Source organism: Falco naumanni, chromosome 3 (genome assembly GCF_017639655.2).
Source record: "Falco naumanni isolate bFalNau1 chromosome 3, bFalNau1.pat, whole genome shotgun sequence".
Taxonomy (NCBI): Eukaryota; Metazoa; Chordata; class Aves; order Falconiformes; family Falconidae; genus Falco; species Falco naumanni.
Window position 1 is genome coordinate 4,651,817 of NC_054056.1, and position 19,993 is coordinate 4,671,809.

The following is a 19,993-nucleotide window of genomic DNA, read 5'->3' on the forward strand; positions in this document are numbered from 1 at the left end:
AGCCAGACCTGAAGCGCTGCCAGCCGGTCCCTGCTCAGCCTGGGTGGCCGCGGTGCCTGCTCCTTCGGGAACACGTAAACCTCCCGGCTATGATCCCTTTTGGTGGCGGGTGCAAACGTGGCCCTCCCAGGGGGAACGAGGACTGAGGGGGCACTTCTTGTGCCCTGGTTCTTGCTGAAGGAGAAAGTTTGAATGGAGAGGCAGCCCTGGTTCCTGCACTGCCCTTGGACTCACCTTGGCTCCCTGAATGCAAACACTAATTTTCCTCTAAGCAGCGTCTCTTTTTACTCATGTTAAATTCCTCTAGTGCTTTCCCTGCGTTGCCTCTGCAGGCTGAGCACCGCAGCTGACATGGAGCCACGTGCCAGGAGGAAACCCTCCTTCACCGACTTTAACTCTGTCCCTCCCTAAAATAGCACTGGGCTTGGATTTCCCAGTGGGTGGGCTCCCCATCTTTGCAGTGCTGGGGGTCCCCGAGCCACTGGCAGCACCCTGGGCTGCAGGGAACCACCCAGCCCTCAGGGGTAAAGCCTCCACCAGGTTCCCCGTACTCCGGTCAGAGTCTGGGTGCAATTTGGGACCGCATCCCTGGGGTGGGCTGGTGGGTACGATGCTCAATGGGCATCCATCAGTGCAGGGAGGATGGGGAAAAATTTCCCCCTGAGGTGGGTGCTGGAGGGGAAGGGGATGCTGGGGAGAGCAGGGATGTGGCGGGTCCCGGTGTTGTGTGCGGGAAAGCTGGTTAAGGAGCAGGAATAGCTGAAAGAACTAAATATGGAAACTTGGATAAAACATCGCTGAAGTAAGGAGATGGTTTCCTAACAGAATTCAAAGCATATAAACAAACTCAGGGAGGGAGAGAGGTTGTCTGGAGGGGGCCTTTATGAGTAATAGTTAGAAAAACTAGCTGAAAATATCTCGGTAGGGAAGGCTATTTCATCAAAGCAAACTTCAAGCTTTCTGGGGAAAGTGTCAGTCCTGGGAACACATTGTTTTGGGGAAAGAGATAGTGAAAACACGTGTCTCAGCAGTGAAAAGCCTCTGCTAACTTTTTTTTTCAACTGCCACATTTCAATGATAAAACATGGCATTTCATGACAATAATAAAATAATAATGACAAAGTTTTCAGTTTGATTGGTAGGAAACTTTCTGACCTGCTCCGGTTTTCTGCTTCCCTTGGCAGGTTGCTCTGGGATCCCTCGCTGACCTCCCGCTGGCAGGGACTCCATGGCTCGTTCCTGCACGTTTGAGACCAGGGGTGTGTGACACTGACAGCCCCTGTGGTAAGTCCCCCGAGAAGCGCTTCCCCAGAGCGGGATGGACAAAAGCCCTGGGCTTGGTCTTGCACTGGGATCCCATCAGGGCTCTCCTATCTCTGATGTCTCTTAATTCGTTAAGGAGCTCAGCTCTCTGGTTTGCTGGCTCTTCACCACCGTCTCCTTTACATTTTGTTTTTGCACCAGTGAAAAGGGGGTGGTTTAATGCGATTACTCCGGTAAAGCCCACGTAAGAGGATTCGTGGAGCTTGACTTTATGGTACTGCAGGGGCTATTGGCAGCATGCAGCACAGGGATGAGCGTGCTGGCTCTGGGTTAAGGGAAAGCATGGAAGAGGTTTTGCAAGCCCTGCCACTGTAGGCACCCCAAACCATGCTGTCCCTGCAGGGGTGACCCTGGGATTTTGCAAACCCCGTGGCTGTCATGTGCTGCCGTTACCCTGCCTCTGCTGGGCAGGCATCTGCCCGTAGCATGGCTGCTGCTTGTGCTGGCAAGAGGTGGATGTAATGGGCAACAGAAAACACAAAGAAGGGGCAGAAATGCTGGGAGACTGGAGCTGCCCTGGGGCTGGGGACTAGATAGACCCAGCGTGTTTTGCAGAGGCTTCTCCAAAATAATGCTGCCCTGGACAGGTGCTAGTCCTTGTCCAGAGAGCCAGGCTGTGGGGTCAACCCCGGGTGGGCCGAGGGGCTTGTCCCCTTGGCACCACTGGGGCCTTTGCCCATGGAGATTGATGAGCACGTTGCTGCTGGGGCTCAGGGAGGTTGTCGGTGCTGTGTCAGCTCTGCAGCTTGCTCTCTCATTCCTGCACCATGTCCCACTTCTCGCAGAAGGAGCTACGCTGAGATGCTGTAAAATCTCCTTTCGCTGTTCTGCAAGGAGCAATCGGGTCATGTGTGCTCACCAGTATCCTGCTGGGAAAGCTAGCATGGTTGATCTGTGCTGGGCACCAGCCAGGCAAGAGGCACTAACACACCATCTGCTACTCCTTGGGATGCTGCAGGCACCGGGAAACCCACTTTCCTGCAGCGGGACCAAGCAAGCTGAACCAAATCCCAGCTCTGAGCTGAGAGCTGCATCCTCTCCCCACTGCTGGCAAGATGAAAGCACTCACCTGGGAATGGGGTCCCCAGTTAGAGCTGGGCTGAGCATCTCAGCTCAGAGTGGCTCATCTGCAGCTCATAAGGTTTCTAGATTTCATAACCCTGGTGTTTTTTTACCCATTTCTGTCATCTCTGCACTGGGGATGGAGGGCTGGGAGAACTAGGAAGAGCATGACAGTTGTTTGGGGCCAGAAAAGGTAAAAGCGCCTTGCTGTTCTGGGAGCTGAGCTTAGACCTCGAACTACTAGAGTATAAAAGTTGCTGATGACCCACAGCACTGGGGCTGACACTAGATTTTCCTTCAGGTCTTTTGGTCCCCCAAGGAATCCTTTAGCAGCACCCAAATCATCATCTCTCTCATGTCAAATTATCCTTCTGGGGGTTTCTTTCAATGCAGAAGACAATGTTTTCTACAGGGTCTTCAAAAATATGTGTACAGGCATATACTCTGAACTTAAACATACTTAAATATCATATAGATGGTCCCCAACTGGGAGATGTACCGGGTGGGATGTGGCAGTTGTGAGCTGGGTTAGGAGCTTTGTAGCCTGGCATCAGGTGTGAACAAAGATGTGGCACAACAGGGTGGCCTGCAGGATTAACGGGACCCAAAATCTGGCCCTAAACTGCCTCTTTCTTTTTTTTTTTCCCCTCAAATCTACAAGGCAGTGTGTCCTGTCCATGCATAATTTATATCCAGGTTTTTCTTTTCTATGCCTCAAAGCAACAGCTTATTTGGGATGAGTCCAGAGGACTGATGTAATGGGAGTCCCAAGGGACGGCAGGGGGCTGAGCTGAGAAGGGCCAGGCGCGTCACCTCTGCTCTAAGAAACAATCTTCCTAAGTGTCAAACAAATTCAGCCTTTCCAAAAGCTGGCCCTGGGGTGCAGGCAGTGCAGCACAGCTCCTCGGGGTCCCACTGCCGGCACAGGAGGGAATTGGCTGAGAAGGTAGCAGATGTTGGTTAAATACAAACTTGACAAACCACGAACAAATCTATGCAAGCACCAACAAAGCAAAGAGTGGAAAAGGGCTTTTTTTTTTTTTTTTTCCCCCTCTTTCTTTCTTGTTTGTCTTGGCTTCTACGTGTTTCAGGCTGACACAGAGACCTCTGTGTTTGCAGATGGCTGCGATCCTTCTTGAGGAAGCTGAGCGGCTCCAGACAATGCATCCATTGCTGCTGACAGAGCAGGTGGGGAGGAAACGGAGCATCACGGGCGCAGCGCGATGGCACACAAAAGGATTCAGCTGGAGGAGGAGCAGAGTATTGTGCAGAAACCCCTTGAGTGGGGCCTGGTCCCTGGCAGGAAAAACAGCTGGCTGGTTTGACAGCTGTGCCTGGCAGTAAAGTCAGCAGCAGTGCCGGCTAATTGATTTATAAATGAGTCATTTTGAAGAGGGGCCATATACCATCACGTATCATCACCCTTGAACGTTACAACAAAAGGAAGCTAGCTCAGAAATTGTAAGAATTAAAAAAAAAAAACCAAACCCAACCAACTGTAGCATGACTTATTTCTCTTGGCTGCCTTGCAAGTGTCCTGAGATCACCAAGTTGCAAGACTTTCAATAAAACTGCAGGAATTTGCTGCAAGATATCTCCCACTTCAGTGCCAACAGTCTTCAGGGCAGCCAAGCTCTGAAACCACAGTGTATGCAGAAATTTGTCCCATTTCCTACATTTGGGCAAATGTCACACAACAGAAAGAACTGATCTGAACTCGCTGTGTTTACAGGACGCAGAAGGGATTTTCTCCTCTCTTGCACAGGGTGCAGAGCCTGCACAGCAAAACGTTGTATCAGAAACTTCACCAGGAGCCATCACCAATTTTGGAAACTCCATGGAAAGGGCGAGGGGAAGTGCAGTAGCCACACAGGGCCCAACCTTCCTTTCCCTTCTCAAATCACATTTAAAGCACCTGTCAGGCAAATCCTTTTTCTAGTTGTAAACTGAATGCAAACGATTTGGGCACCAGGAAGACAATAAGGAGGCAAAGATGGGAGTCACTTTTCAGGATGCACTTTTTCATGGGAAAAACACTGGAGCAGCATGAGTCACGCCTCAGTGTAACATGTCCCTGAGCCAGAAAAGCAGTCCCTGGGAAATGAGATAGCTGGCTGAACTGCAGCACAGACTTTTGCTTGAATTGGCTCCAGCTCGGGTAGGATAGTAGCAGAAAAGTTATCCTGTGATGATAGATCAGAGGCCTGTGTGAAGAGTGTTGGACAGCTCACTGAGGTTTAATTTGGACAGCTCTCAGGGCCATGACAGGCTGTGCTGGAACCCTCCCTGGATGAGCCAACAGGCTAAAAAGAGGAGCAGCTCCTCCACCGAGGGCTGTGGGATGCAGAGCTCTGACCTGTCACCCCAGGGGTCCTGGGAGAGCCCTCGGGCTATGATCCCCGTGCTGCAGGGGGCTGTCGGGGGAGAGCCAGGGCTTCAGAGGCAATAAGCAACAGCGACGGCTTCCTTCAACACCTCAGGGGAGATCCCGGGAGCGAGGCAGCGGGCCCCCTGCCCAGGGCACTGCCCCACGCCTGCCCGCGCAGGCCCCGCTGGCGCCCGGGCCCGCACAGGCCTAGGCCGGGGAAGACCTGGGCCAGCCCCTGCCGCACCCCGAGGCCTGGCGCAGCCCCGAGGCACAGGCCAGCAGCCGCGGGTCCCTCACGCCGAAGCCCGAGCCACCGCTGCGGCCTGCCCGGACCCCCCCACCCGCTGCGGCCTCACCCGCGCCGGCCACGGCCCGCCCCGCCCCTGCCCGGCGCAGCTCTCGCGAGATCAGTCGCGGGTCATGCGCCTGCGCAGTGCGGCCGCCCGGGGAAAGGGGTGGGGCCCCGCGCCGCCGCCTCACGGAGCCACCGCCATCTTGTTTCTCGGCCGCTGGGCGCTCGCTGTGCTCCGGCCGCCCCCCTCCCCCTCCTTCCCGCCTCCCGCCAACCGGGCCGGAGGCAGCGCGGCCGCCGGGCGGAGGAGGCGGAGGTCGCGGCGCCGGCCGCCCCGGTGAGTGCGCGGGAGGGCGGCGGGGGGAGGCGGCGGCGGCGGCCCGTGAGGGGGCGCGGGGCGGGGGCGGCCCGAGGGGTTCCCCCCTTCTCCCCCGCCAACGGCCGCGCTGCGATTGGCGGAGACGCACCGCGCCCGCTCATTGGCCCATGCCGGGGGAGGCGGGCGGAAGGGGCTGCGCGCTGATTGGGTCACGAGGAGCGGACCGGGGAGAAGACAGGAAACCGAACCGTTTCCCCGCGCAGCCCGGGGTGGGGGAGGGGCGGGCTCGGGTCTCGGCCGCGGAGATGGGGGGACGGGGCCTGGCCGGGCCCGGCACTGCAGGAGCTGCAGGGCAGGATGCGGGGCCCTCCCTGGCAGCCAGCGGCGGGGGTGGGGGCAGGCCCGGCCTGCCGGGTCCCGGCAGGGGGTGTGCTGCGGGAGAGGTCGGTTTCACGTGCTGGTGATGCCGTATTTTACCGGTGTCTGGGGCTTTTGCTTTGCTCCGAAAGCCTTAAGGACGCTTACCCAGAGCGTGGCCCCGATGCTGGGTGGGGAGAGCGGCGGGATGATGAGCAGTGGGTCTCTGGTAAATATCTGAGGGATTGTCCAAGCTCTGCTCGAAACCCCCGGGCACGGAGCGCTATGAGAATATCTGCACATAAATACGGTCTACCTAGATGCTGCTTTTTCCTGAACTGAGAAAATGAAGGAAATGCCCCCCAGTAACCAGTAAAGCACTGTGTGTTAAAAGCAGTATGAGTATGGCATGGACAGAAGCTAATTCTTTCTGGCTGGGTGGGATTTCATTCAGGTCAGTTCATTCTCCAGCCGCATCATTAGCTGTGCGGGTGTTGGGGGCAGCAGGGCTGAGTGGTGGGCACAGGACAGGTGGGGCAGCAGGACAGCCCTTTGGTGGCAGGGCTGGCTTATGCTTCATGTTGACTGAGCCATGTCCCAGGGCTGGCTCTAGAACCTGGAGCTCTGATAGGCTTCAGGTTGCTGACAGAAGAAGAAGTAATAATGCTCGATAGTTCTCGAACGTGACTTCATATCGCCTTTTGAGACACTTGTCTTGTTGAGTAAAGTATTCTCCACATACTAATGAATAACTACTTCTGTGTCTCAACAGCTGTCTGAGTACAGGCAATTAAAAGGAAAGTCTTAACTGGCTTCACTTGTGATGCAGAGCAAACAGCCTGCAAGCATGTGGTTAACTCTTCCTTTAGTCCTGCATTCAGAAAATAGACCTCCTGGGTCATCGTTTGCTGCTGTTGCCCTTGGCAACATCGTGTGCCTTTTCTTAGGCTTAACCATGTCCTTATTTAATTAGGTTACGTTTTTGGACTAAGCTGCTCCTGCAGAATCAGTGTTTGTCTTCAGTTGAGCTGTGCTCTGGTACCAGCCTACCAGTACTGTCCCTTAGGCATTGCTCGTTGTGGTGGAACCTGATGTAATGTCACATCTGGCATCGCGTGCTCCGTCATAACCATGCTGTGTTTTGTGTCACTGTTAAAGGGGCTTGTTTGAGACGCCGGCTCACGCAGGGGCTACTGTGATCGCACCGAGTGGAAGATTTAGACACATTTTTGGATGAACACAGAGTTCTTGGTCAAAGCAAAAAGTGGTGCCTTGAAAGCCCTGCAGAGGACAGATAGCTGTTTGCTCTAAGTGAGGAGTGGGAATCAAATGCAATCCCGTTGGTTCTCAGGTTGCTGCAGGATGGCAGGGTAACCTTGAGCCCATCGTTTATCCTGTATGGCCAACCTGTTCCCTCTCATTATTTTGTACTTTATAAAGATAACTGGTGTTTGCCAGTGTACGTTCTCATGCCATACATGAATAATGTGCAGCAAGGCATTCTCAGAAATGCTGCAACTTCCAGAATGCAGCGACAACAGTTCCTGGGTTAAGAGCATTCCTTTCTCCCTGTGTCTTCCCGGTGGCTTTGTAGTTAAATCTTTCAAGTGGGATTTTGGCAGTTTCTCAGTGTTAGCTCAACTGCCCCGTGTGATTTCAGAGCAAGAACAGCTGCAGTGATTGAAATAAACCCTTTAGTGTAGGGCTTCCAAGAATTAATTTGTTTTTCTTCACGATCATGAAGAATTATTAAATGCTGTGAGAGCATTAGCTGTTCCTGTGGCCACGCTGGGTCCTACCTGTGTGCAGGAGAGGGGCTCTTGCTCCGTAGGGGACTGGGTCACGTCATGATGTGAGAAGGCGCATGGGAATGTGTTTGGGCAGTTGTTACTACTCGAAATACCAGCCAGGCATTCCTCTTCTCTGCAGGAAAGGCGGTGGACTGTTCTGGGTTTGTTTTGCATGCCGCCTGAAAGTACCTTGCATACCTCTAATAGTAAGCATACCGCAGCTCAGAGGCCCTTGCTTTTATCTGAGGAATGACACAGGAAGAGAACAAAGCATTGCTAAGTATTACTATTTTTTCTAAGATGTGTTTTAAGCAATTATATTTAATAAATCACCAGGAAGGTCTATTTTTAAATTAATCTCTCCTTGCTATCTGATTCAAACTAATTTAATCTGCAGGGTTAGTGAAGCGTTGGCTGTGCTTTGTAATATTTTTTCCTCTGCTGCTCTATATAATCCTGTAAGCACATTATTTTCAAGCAGTAAATTGCATCTTGGAACGCGGCTTGAAATCTGTTCAGATATTGGTAACTTGCTGGAAGTGATGGGTCTGTAGAGGTTAAAATATCATCTGTGCTTCATAAACACCCCGTTCCCATCTCTCAGTCCCATCCAAGAGCTACAGAAACGTTCTTGGAGGCTCCAAGAACCGCGGTGTGGGCAGAGCGAGGCTGGTGGGATGTTGTGTGCGGGGCTGAAGCCGCAAATCTCCAGCTGGGGAAATCTCCAGCGTATGGCCAAGAGGGGAAAGCTCTGCCAGTGCTTGCATCGCTTCCCGGAGCGTCCTTCGAGGAGGAATGTCGTAGGCATACGGCCCTACAGAGAGGGGTCGGGCTCTGCACCAGGAGGGTGTCTTTTTGGGCAGCCACCTGCTAAACCAGGGGCTTTATCTGTCTGAAAAGCAGGCTTTGATTGATTTCCCACCCCCACCCCTCTCAACCTCTGGATTATTTTTTCAGTCTCCCATAGGCACCAGAGCATGCATGTGATCCAGGCCGCTATGTGCTGTCTATGTGTTCTCGGTGGCTCAGAGGTGGGAAGTGCCACCGGACCAGCCATTACCCGCGGCTCCCGGTGGCTGTGAACCCTCCACCGGGAACAGGCCTGTAACAGCCCTGCCACACAGTGCCCCCAGTCCCACGGGCTGCAGCCCCTTTGGCTTTGACGTCCCGTGGCTCGGTCCCGCTGCCCGCTCGGGGACCTCCGCGCTCCGTTCTGCGGCGGGGCCCGCTTTCTCTTAGCGGGAACCCCCGGTGGCGGCTCGGGCCTGCCCTCCGCACCGCTGCGGGGAGAACGGCCCTCGACAGGCAGCGGGAGGCCCCAGCAGGCACCGGGGGGCCCCGGCCCGCGCCCGCAGTGGGCCACCCGTGCTGGACGTGCACCCCCCCGCCGTGTGCCGGTGCGGCCCGGTCGCGGCTCCCTGGGCACCCGGTGCCCCGCCGGCGGCGTGTGCAGTACGGCGGGCGCTGCTTGGAGTGACAGCGGCGCGGGCCAATCGGTGGCCGCCCCACGAGCCTCCGCTTGTTTGACTTGGAGCTGCGCGGCCAATGGGAGCCGCCGGGGAGGGCCCGGCCGCCGCGCTGCGGAGGGGCCGCGGGCGGGGAGCGCGGCGGAGGCGCCGCTCTGACCCCTGCGCCGCCTCTCAAGGTAACTTTAAAGCAGGAAGTGGCCGGCGAGGTTGCGCTGCCGGCGGCAGCCAATGGAGGCGCGGGGCCGCGCCCTCCCCCGGCGGCGCGCAGCCAATAGGCGCGGGCGGGGCGGGCCGGCCGGGCGCAGCAGGGTAGGCTGAGCGGCGGCTGTTAAAGGGGCCGGCGGCCCGGTCCGGCGGGGACGCGGAGTCCCGACAGGCAGGGGTCAGCTCAAAGACAAAGGGATGGCGGGGAGGCCCGGGGGCCGCCGCATCCCCGCCGCAGCCTCCCCGCGGCTGGCGGGCAGGGCCTGTGGTGGCCGCGGCCCGGTAAGTTGCTCGCGGCGGTCGGAGCCGCGCAGACTGGGGCGGGGGACGGCCGCGGCGCGGCCCCGTGGCGGGGGAGCAGGCCCTGGCGGCGGGGGGCTGCCCGCCCGGCCTCGAGGTGGCCGGCCTTGTGCGGCAGGAGGAGGGGGAGGCGGTGGGGCGGAGGGGGGGCGGTGGTTGGGGCCCGGGGCTGAGCCCCCCGGGGCAGGCGGGCATGGCTGGGGGCAGCGCGGGGCCGCGCCCTGCCCGCAGGGCCGCGCCGGGGCCGGTAACCGGCGCTGGGAGGGGGAGAAAATGGCAGCGCCTCCCCCCACACACACAGCCCGCTCCCGGGGCTGCCGCCGACCCGCGAGTGGGGGTGTCTCCCCCGGCTGCCCTTGGCGGGGGCTGCCCGGCTGCTGGGAGTGAGCACCGGGCAGAACGTGGCTCCTTGAGGCGGGGGGTAGGGGGACAGCGGCACCCCCATCATCCCCAAACCCCCAGCCCAACTCCAGCCAAGTATCAGCAGCCCTTTGTTTTCCTTTTTATTTGTGAATAAGCACTGAAGGTCATCGGAGCCCCGCAGCCCGGCGGTGACAGGCAGAGGAATGGGGTGACGGTAGCGCTTAGCTTCCAAGTTTTCCAGCCTCAAGGGCTTTCGGGGCTGGCCCGGTGACACCCCGAGTCCCGGCTGGGCTTCCATACAGCTGCCACCGGCCGTGCCGTGCCGCAGGGAAAGTTGTCGGAGCTAGGCCTGCCTTCACTAGCACGAGTGACCTTGAAATACCACTGCTCCCAGTTTCCAGAATGAAGGACAAAGTTTGTTGATGGCACTTTGGACTGCAACAAAAAAAAAAAAGAAAAAAAAAATGAATCAAAGTAGAAAAATGAAAACTATTCCCAGTTGACATAGAGGACATGGAGAATAGTTTGTAGATCAGAATTAAAGCTAGTTTTCGGCAAGGAGGCAAAGCACATTGCAGGCATTCCTTCTGCTCCGCTCCTACGGAGAGATGCTAAATGGTGCTGTTGGCGTCCTTGCCTTCCCGGGGATGAACTGGGTAACATAGCTCCAGTGTCCTCAGTCCTGCTCTTCCCTTTTTTTTATTGTTGTTGTTTTCCCCGTTGCTAATTGACCTTCAAAGCCCTGTTTTGAAAATTAGAGGTAATTACAGTGTGCAACTTATTTTTGTAGGGATGTTAGAAAAATGGGCCCTGGCACGTGAACCTGATCTGCACGTCGGTGTCAGCTGCTAACAAAGGACCGAGTCGCGGGGTTGAACTTCAACCTGAATGGTCTTTGAATTGTTACAGCCTTCGAGTATTATTTTGGGTATTTTAATTTAAATTAAGACTGGTGAATAGCATCACCTTGTGCTAAAGCTTATAAGGCAAAGCTTATTCAACTTCCTGTGGCCCCTGGCATGTCATACTAGTTTCTGTCTGAGAAGGGGGGGGCAGAATGAGAAACGTCATCGTAAGTCATCTGTTAATAATGGTGGCTGCTCCGGTACGTTAGTGGAATTGCAGTAACTTCTGTAGCAGGCTGTTGGCCAGAATCGGGAGATTTACTGTGAGCGTGAAGGTCATTGTTAGCATCTTTAAGCAAAAATGAGACTTGTTAAGATTTTTGCTTTGAAATTAGGGTATATTCAGCTGCTATGTGCTGTTAAGGGGTGGCAGAACGCGAGGGAATCTGCAGCTACAATGAAATAAGAAATACTGCAGAAATGTTCGTTACACCCAATGTTTGTCGTGTTTCATTGCTGAAGCTTGCAAGAGCTTGTAGCCGTGTAAGGATAGGTGCTGCTTGGTCTAGAAAGCAGGTCGAGAGCAGCAGGAAAAAACATAAAGATTTTGGTAGCACTGTAAAGGGTTTATTATTAACAAATTACACCAGTTCCTGACTTTTTCTTGCAGCACTGTGAGGGAAAGGAAGGTCCTTGGATCCCATTTTACACCACTGAGAGAAGTTAGTTGTGTGTCCCCTGGGCTTTCCTGGTAGTTTTCCTGCTGGGAATGCAGGCTCAGAAGACAGGCCCATCTTTTTGTTTAAGGGACTTCATGCTTGTTTTTTGTACTAACTGAACGGGCAGCACAAGTAGCGAAGGCATGAAGAACAAGTTTTATCGTGGGAAACTGTGGTCCCTGGGTTGAACACCTCGGTGGCTGGGAGGAGGAGGAAGAGGATACATGTGCACCTGGCTGGGAGGATGGTGATGCCCGCAGGAGGTCACCTTTCAAGCCACTGTATTTGGTTGGTTGGTGTGTTGTTTTGTGTGTGGTTGTTTTTTGTTTTTTTTTTTTAATCGGACTAGTAATCTTGCATTTATATAATGTAGCGTGACATCTGTATTTTAATAGTGTTGGCACATGAAGCGGTTTCTTAATTTCAGGGCTTACCAATCTGCCCATGTTGTAAGCGATTTAAATTTTTATGGTTGCTAACTTAAACTCTTTTAATTACTATCTTTTGATAAAGGAGGCAATTTACCTTCTATTTCAGAGGGTCAAAAAATATAGCAACTGTTACAAGGGGCACCAAGAGCAAGATCAAACTTCAGGATACCTGCCAAAGCTTCCCAGGAGTTACAGGAAGTTTTTTTTGGTTTGTTCTCAAAAACTGAGTATTTTCTACATGCTGCGATCTCATTGTGGGGATTTTCTTCTGTTGTCTGTTTATAACTTGCTCCGCTGTTTGGTCACTTCCTGATAAATCAAAACAGGTTGCTTTCACTTGTCTTTTCTTCAGTCAATGAAAGTGACCCAGAAGGTTACAATTTGCTTGTTTATAACACAGGATCAGTTTAAAAAAATAAATTAAAGAAAAAAAAGGCAGGTTTGATGTAGTCCATCATGTCTGCCTGTGGAGCAGTACAGGTTGGGCCTCATTCAAGTAAGATCTGCTGATCTCAGGAGGCAAAAGACTTATAGTTGTTTTTATGAAAATAATAATACTTTCGCAAGATGACATTTCATAATTTAGCTTGAGTAAGATTAGCTTAAGAGAGTGAAGAAAGTAATAGGAACATTGGTTATTGCAGCAGTCCCTATAGAAAAATAACCTGAGAGCCCCCTAAAAGCAGCACGTTTATTTGACTTGCCAACCCAGGATAACAAAGTTCGCAGAAGACGTGCCCAGTTATAGACTGGTACGGCCTTTCACTCTGCTCTAAAACCTCACAAGTTCTTGTGAATACCTCATATTGATCACTCATGGGTTTCTAGACTGTATGTGCTGCCGCCCTGCTTTAGTTTGAATCCTTCTTTCTGCCTTCCCCTCTTCCCTCTCCAGCAGCACAGTGGTGGTCGAGGCTAAAAATGCAGCAGAAGAGCAAAGAGACACGCCACACTTAAGGCTGCATTAGAATTAAAAGCATAACTTTGCCCTAAATGTGCTGCAGCATCTGTGTAGCGCAGGATCATCATATGACGGCTGTCTGCTCCAGCTGCTGCCTGGGTCCCAGTGTAACCAGGAGGTTAATAGCAAGCACCCAATTTAGCTTTTTCAGCCAGTTGGCTGTCAGAAAGATGAGAGAATGTGAGGACACTCTCAGGACTTCTATATAAAAGAAACTCTTAATTTAATGCAGAATTATTTCTAACTAATTAAAAAATATCAACTGAAATAATATTTTAAAAAATAGTAATCTCCAGGCTGAATGTCTGTTTAATCCGTACTGTTTTAACAGGCATTTTCCTCCTGCTTGTACTCCAGAGCAGGATCTATGTATGTTGCGTGATCAGAACTGCTGCTGCCTAAAATACAAAATAAAAGAAATGGGCAAACCAACCCAAAGGCAGGTCAGACCCCTCTTGCTTTTGTGAGCTCTCGGGGGCAGAGGTCCGAGGTGGTCTCTGCGATGGGTGCCTGCGTGGTGACAGGTACCCAATAGGTACCACCGAAGCTGAAAACTGTCGTTGGATCTTGAAATATTTGAAACCCTTTCTGAACCGGTGAAGCCTATCACTTGGTTAACACTGCTGATGGCAAAATAGTGCCTGTGGGCCTGAAGATATTTCTGTTGGATTTCATGTTTGAATTATTAATATACCATATGCTGTATTGTATACGTTCAGGGTGTGTGACAATCCTTTTGTTTTGTGACTACCTGATGTCACTGCAGTTGTGGCATTCCATTCCCACATGGTACAAGTCTGGGTGAGATGCCTCCTGCCTCTGAGAGCAAGGCACTGCCTTAATATTTCTCGCTAAATTTTTAAATTTTTTTTCCCTATAAAAGTGTAAGCACGCAACTATTCAGGACTGAGACCATGTAATTTTGTTAAGGTGAGTTTTTTTTATTGTGTTTTTTTCTTGTTATTGAGGAGTAAAACGCATGTATACCAGTACTGGGAGATAAGTTGTGAGCTGTGTAGCTTGTAATTTTTTACATTTATAAAGCTGCAATACCTAATATCAATTTTATGCCAAGTTGGTGGAGATTAAAGTTTATAAGGTGAAGTACGGGACATGCAGTATTGTTTTGGTATGTGCCAACTGTTTTATCGTGTGAAGTAGACTTGACGAACTTGAACATGCTTTACTTAAAAGAGCTTTTCCATTTCTGCTGGGTGTTTAATTTAGGAGCTGGAGAGGCAGCACGATTCATTTTAGACACTTGTTACTTGTCTGGGAATTTTCTTCCTCTGCTTCTTACTCTGTGTGCTTGCCAGCCAAAATGGCACTGCAAAGAGCCACTATTTCATCGTGTTTAACTGTTGAAACACCGAATATCAAACGTGACCCTTGTGCTGTTTCATTCAAAGAAGAAAGGAAAGTAAAATAACCAGTAGAAACAGAAATTCAGACCATTTTGTTTGCTTTACCTTTTAAGAAAAAAATTGGTCCTGTGCTATTTTTTGTGGTGGTCTAATATTTGCAGCCTCATTTTTGACTTGGTGCCACACTGTGGGGAGGTCACGTCTTGATTCTGTAGCATGGCTTCTGATGCTGTGCCGTGCTCCTGGTGGCTTTCTGATCCCAGCCTTTAGCTGTAGGTGTGCTCTCAAAACCCTGCCCAGAGTTAAGCCTAGACTATGTATATCTTAATCTTTCTGTGCACAAATTGATGTGGACTGCTGCTGGACCAGAGGACTTTTAGCAGTGCTGTTAGGTACTTAGTGCATTGCAAATAGAAACTCAATACTTCTGTAAAAGCAGGCATTAGGCCTGATTTTATTTTTTTTATTTTTTTTCCTCCTGAAGGAGTAAAGCCAACTGTCAATCCGCCTGCAGAAGGCTGCAGCATACCATTGTCTGCACCAGCAATTGCCTCTAACTGCTAGGTCACGCCGTCTTCTGTGTTAAGATAAGAAACTCGACACGGTTTCTCTGGGTGCTTGTGTGTGTGTGTTCAGTAAAATGCCTTTGCTGTGCATTGTCGGTGCTGTAGGATATGCTCTTCCTTCCCCGTGCAGCTGGAGCAGCGCTGGAGACACGGTTCTCGTTCCTGCTGAGCGTGTAGCACGTGTCTTCCTGCGAGGCCGTTCCCAGCTCAGCGCCCACTGAAAGGTACGGGCTTGTTCTGATGCAGCAACCTGCAGGATCAGGGCTGTAACTTCATAACAAACTCCCCTATCGGGAAGGTTATCTGGCCCATTTCTGCTTTGCATGAACGAAGTCGGGGTGGTTACTCTGGCCCTGCCACCTCCCCGCCAGAAGAGCCGGGATCAGCTCTGTTGCTCGCTCTCTTTTTTTTCCTCTTGAGTGGGTGGTGGAGAGGCAGCTCTTTCCCCCAGCCTGCCGAAACCCAGCTGCCGACTCTCCGGGGAGGAGCAGAATTCCTGCCGTAGGTACTGGGGTGGAGAAGGGGGAGAGTAGGAGGCATGCCTGCGTGTGATCCAGCCAAGCATGGATTGCAGTGCTCTCAGCAGCAGATCAGCAGTGGGAGTGGTGCAAAGCGGATTTGGCCCTCCTAGCTGCTGAAACCGAACGGCGCTGGTTTAACGAGTTGTCTGTGTTGGTGGAAGTGGTAATCCAGATCTCCCTCTCTGGCTTTGTAACTGGTTGGGGTTTAAATCAAATGCCGTGCTTCGCATGAATGAAAACAGAATAATGCATTAGAGGTATTAGGGAGCTAATGTTCAAACAGTGCTTTGAAGATAGAATAATCTACTGCTAAGTATTTGTAGAAAAAAGAGCTAGAAGGCACCTGAAGAGGTCATCTTGTTTATTTTTTTCTGCCCTAAGGCAAGATCAACTCAATTTAAACACCGTTTCGCAGCATTCTCTTAAAAACCTTTAGCAATAAGTACTCAATAGCCCCCGTAGGTAACTTAGTGCAGCATTTAACTAGCCTATTATGTTCAATTTTAATTTTATCGAACAAGAGAAATCTGCAAGTACGCACCTTATCCAACAGCCTAGAGTGATTCTCCCATCAGCTGAAATCGACCACTTACGGTGCCAGCTATATGCTTGGAGGGTTGTGTGTGTAATACTGCGAGAGGGAACAGATAAAAATAAAACTGAGGAATTGCAAAAGTTTCTTATAATAGTGCACTGGGAGGAAGCACTGGTGTTTTGAATTATGTTGGTTTTACTGCAAGCCTCTTGAAATTGTTTTCAAAAAGCTGCAAGGTTGTGTTTTCATCAAGAGCAGAACTTCAGGCTTTCCTGAGTTTGTGATTATTGCTACCTTTAAAGGCTGCATTAGATTTTATAGCACTGTTTTATAGAAATGGAAGAGAATTCCTGTATCTTTGAGATAAATAAATCTAGTGTTAAAGTCTGAGATTTCTGACTTTGGCGTATGGCTTAGCTGTAACTTTTTTCATAATTTGTGCCTGTACATAATGATAGAAGTTTTTATGTTTTAATAACAACATCATCATTACTGGTGTGATGTGCTGAAATAATTCTGCTGTGTATGTAATGCTATGGATTGTATAGTGAATTACATTTTATCTTTAAAGTGTTCCTGCTTCCTTTCTATGATGATGTTGAGTATTAGGGTTTGTTCAAAGCTGATCGTGTGTCCCAAAAAACCCCGTTGTGTAAATCCCTTTAAATGTGGTGCTCCCCCGCCTCCCCCCCCAGCACTTGTTCGGGTGATGTTATATAGGCAAAGCCTTTTCTGTGCTGTCTTGTTGACATACCAAAACTGGAAATGAGACTCAACTGGATGTGTACGTTGAAGCGACTCCTCCTTCAGAAGGCGTTTGGCATACGTAGCGATGGCAGCACATGCCAGCCCGGCTCTCTCCAAGCCCCATTCCCAGCGTGCGCATTCACTGGTTTTTCTCATGGAATCATTCAAGGCTCATGTGTCGTAACCCCGGATCCTTGCATGCTACGGCTTGTGTCTTTCCTTTTGCTTTGGCAAGACGAGGCATAAATCTTCGTGCTTCTGTCTGTTGTAGTGCTTTGTGCCACGCTGTGGCAACATCTTTTATGTTTTTTTAGACCTCTGTAGCGAGATTTCAGTCTCGGTTTGTTCAGCTTTTGCCACTGGTGGCAACTACCAATTCTTCATCAGGTCGGAGATGTGGGGTTTGTGTACGGTTTTGATGGGACTTTGTAACTGCGGTGCCTCGTTTCAATGGCTAGGAAACCTTCTGTAGAGGGTGATGCACGAGTTGTGTGCCCACATACCCCTGTGTTCCCGGTGGCCTTCTTCGTGTGCTCTCGTTGTCAGAAGTGGGGCAAGTTCCCTCCGCCAGCCTGAAGAGCTCGTACCGCTTTCCTGATCAAAGCTAGAGCTGTGGGGAACAGGAGGTGCGGAAAACAGAGACAACACAAAGTCCACGGCATTGGTTTGGAAGAAATAACTGTTCGCAGTGCCAACACAACTGCCAGCATGACTCAAGTTTCTGAATTGCATTATTGGCTTAAAAATTTTACGTAACTGAGCGGGCAAGGCCTGAATATTAAGGTAGAAGAAGAAACCACTGATCTCAAACACGATTAAGAACTATTTTTATACCACCACTGCTGCCCCCCAAAGCAAGTAAAAGTAATTCACGGCTGTGGTTGTGGCACCTGTGTATTTCCAGCCACGTTGTGCGCTTGTGCTGCTTGGCCTCTGTCTAGTGAACATGTAGTTTGGACTGTAATGGAAATAAATTTGATCTTAATTTCATGAAAGGCGGCTTGGCTGCAATTATCTCTGTTGACTTGAGTAGATCTTGAAGCAGAGAAAATGTATGGTGAATTGAGGCATGGTATCTCTGTGGAAGCAATTTTAGACCATTAACATGACTTCTCCACCGTTTGTTTTAAAGTAAGATAGCACAGGGCATGATGTCATGCAAAACAAGTGCCGTTGATCTGCTGCACAGAGACAACCTCTCAGTGTGCCTTCAGCCGTTGTGATTGCTGCCGAGACCAACGATTGCTGTCGTAGTCCACTTCAGGCTGTATATTCTGCATTTGATATTCTGATACCGCAGATTGTTCTAATTGAGGTAATGAGAGCAGCATCTCGGAAGGGGTGCAGGTATGTGGCTTCCTCTCATACGTGGAAGACTCGTCCTTTGCTTGCCTTTAAAGAAATGCGTTACTAAATTCATGTAAAAGCGTATTTATTCTTCTTGTGAAACTAGTTCTTGGTTGCTAGATTGTTCCTTCTGATTCTGGCAGGATCAGGTGTCTGGCGCTTGCTGCTACACAGAGCTCATTCTTTAGATATGCAAGTGCGGCTCTGCACATTTTACTTTTAAATCAAGGGACAGGCTCCCAAAACAGAACGCTACATTTTTGAGAATTAGTGCATCAGACTGGGAGTATCACAGATACAATGCCAGGATTAGTATTTATTCTAAATATTAGCTTTTCAGCTTTAAGGATCTATTTTTAATTCTTCAGACTTCCAGGGTTTTTGCTAAGTGCCGTGGCATTGGTTTTTATTCTTTGCTGGTAAAGATGGTGGATTTTTAAGGTTTTTTTGGTTTTTTTTTTTTTTTTAACAAAAAAGAGGAACTGCATTGCTTATTTTCTCCTTTTCTGTAACACTACTTCCTAATAATTAACTTGTGAGTTTTGTGGGATAGCCGATGTTGTAAAACCAACAGCATCTCAAGAAGAGTTGTGCAGGGTTTTTTGGGGGGGTGGGAGCCTTCTAAGCTGTCGGTGTGGAGGTGGTAAGTCTGTATTTGTATGCTGGTGGAATCTGTCGGGGATCTGTTTTTGCAGTGGCAGTTTTCAGAAATATTTGCGCGTTATCCTTTTTTGTAGCTATAATCTAAGGATGTTGAGGCAAAACGTTTGCCTGAGCTGCTGTCTCGTTTCTTTTTAAGCCTCCATCTTACTTTGGATTTAGCCGTCTTTTTAAGGCGCTTGGATGGAATATGATTCTTCTGCCATGTAATACAACATTGCATAAAACGGGCTCTTTCCCATAACGTAAGTCATGGGAATGTGACTGTACTATATGCAAAGAACCTGACATTTCTGATATCACCAGGGTCTGTGGTACTTGACGATGTTGCTGAGTTACTGTCTCCTCCATCGAGAGCCTCGAGGCTTTTCAGTACTTCCCTCTGGTATTCACCGTTTGCATATCCCTTCAGATATTTGGATAAATTTCATTTAGATCTGCTCTCCACCCAGCTGATTTCGTTTCGTTGACTTCTTAGTCAAGGCCAGCTTGGGAATAATTTAAAAGTAGGCACATCAGAAGCTGTGACATGAGCCTCATCGGCCGGGGAGGTTGTCCTCGGGTTCCCAAGCTCACTTGGCAAGCGGTGCTGGCAATGCCTGGGAATGTCCCGTGGCTGTGGCAGGCAGCTGCTGCTCTGCTGGGTCTGGTGGGCTGTTCCTGGCCGTTGGTTTTGCAGCTGAAGAGCTCTTGGATACCTGCTCCAGGTGGAATTGCAAGATCAGAGAACTTGGCTTTATTTGTGATTATACTGTAGCTTGTGTTTTCAATAGCAGGTTCTTGCTCAAGCGTGCAGATCATAGGCATCCAGGGTGAGACTGCTTCCCCCTTCCCACGGCATTAAAGAAGGAGCACAAACTAGCATTGGTTTAAAAAGGAAAAAAAACAAACAAAACAAAAAACAACCAACCAACCAAACCAAAAAACAAAGCAACAAAACAAACAAACAAAAAAAACCAACCGCAGACACCAGAGGTGTCTTCATGCTTGCTTTGTGCTCCTATGAAGTGGAGCTCTTAAACGTTTGTCAGCTGCCACAGGAGTTTATAAGTTTAATGTTTGTAAAAGGTGTTCCGCTCCGGTGAGCAGAAAAGCTCTAATTGCAAAGTCTTGATGTCTAGTTCTTGAGATGTGCTTGCTAATCTGCTCTGTAATCACCTCGGGGCACTTTATGTGTAAGCCTCAGCTTTTTGGCCATCGGTTTCTTTTTCCCTTAGTCTGGAAACAAAATCTTTGCTGTTACGGAGCATATTCCAGGCTGCGTGGACTGGTTGGCTGTTGTGAAGGTGGTGTATCCCGGTCTCCCCTGTTGCTACGCTCTTAGTTCTTGCTCTGCATGGGTTTGTTTTTTGGGGTGGTTTTTTTTGGGGGGGGAGTGGGGATGGTTGGTTATTTGCTTGCTTGTATCTCATTCCAGTAACGTGTCCATGTTGTCACTGTGTTTTGTGTG

At 50.3% G+C, this 19,993-nt stretch overlaps 1 protein-coding gene across 6 annotated transcripts in view; it reads left to right on the forward strand.

Annotated features, from left to right (window-relative positions):
• The first annotated feature begins 5,218 nt into the window (after positions 1–5,218).
• Positions 5,219–19,993, forward strand: part of NFYC (nuclear transcription factor Y subunit gamma) — a 37,160-nt gene continuing 22,385 nt past the window's right edge. For 3 of the 6 annotated variants that reach the window (XM_040587829.1, XM_040587832.1, XM_040587830.1), the window contains exon 1: positions 5,219–5,382. The gene's annotated coding sequence lies outside the window, so the exon portion shown is untranslated. Of the gene's footprint in view, positions 5,383–9,302; positions 9,467–19,993 lie in introns of those variants that run through there. The other 3 variants (XM_040587827.1, XM_040587831.1, XM_040587828.1) reach the window with 1 other exon arrangement.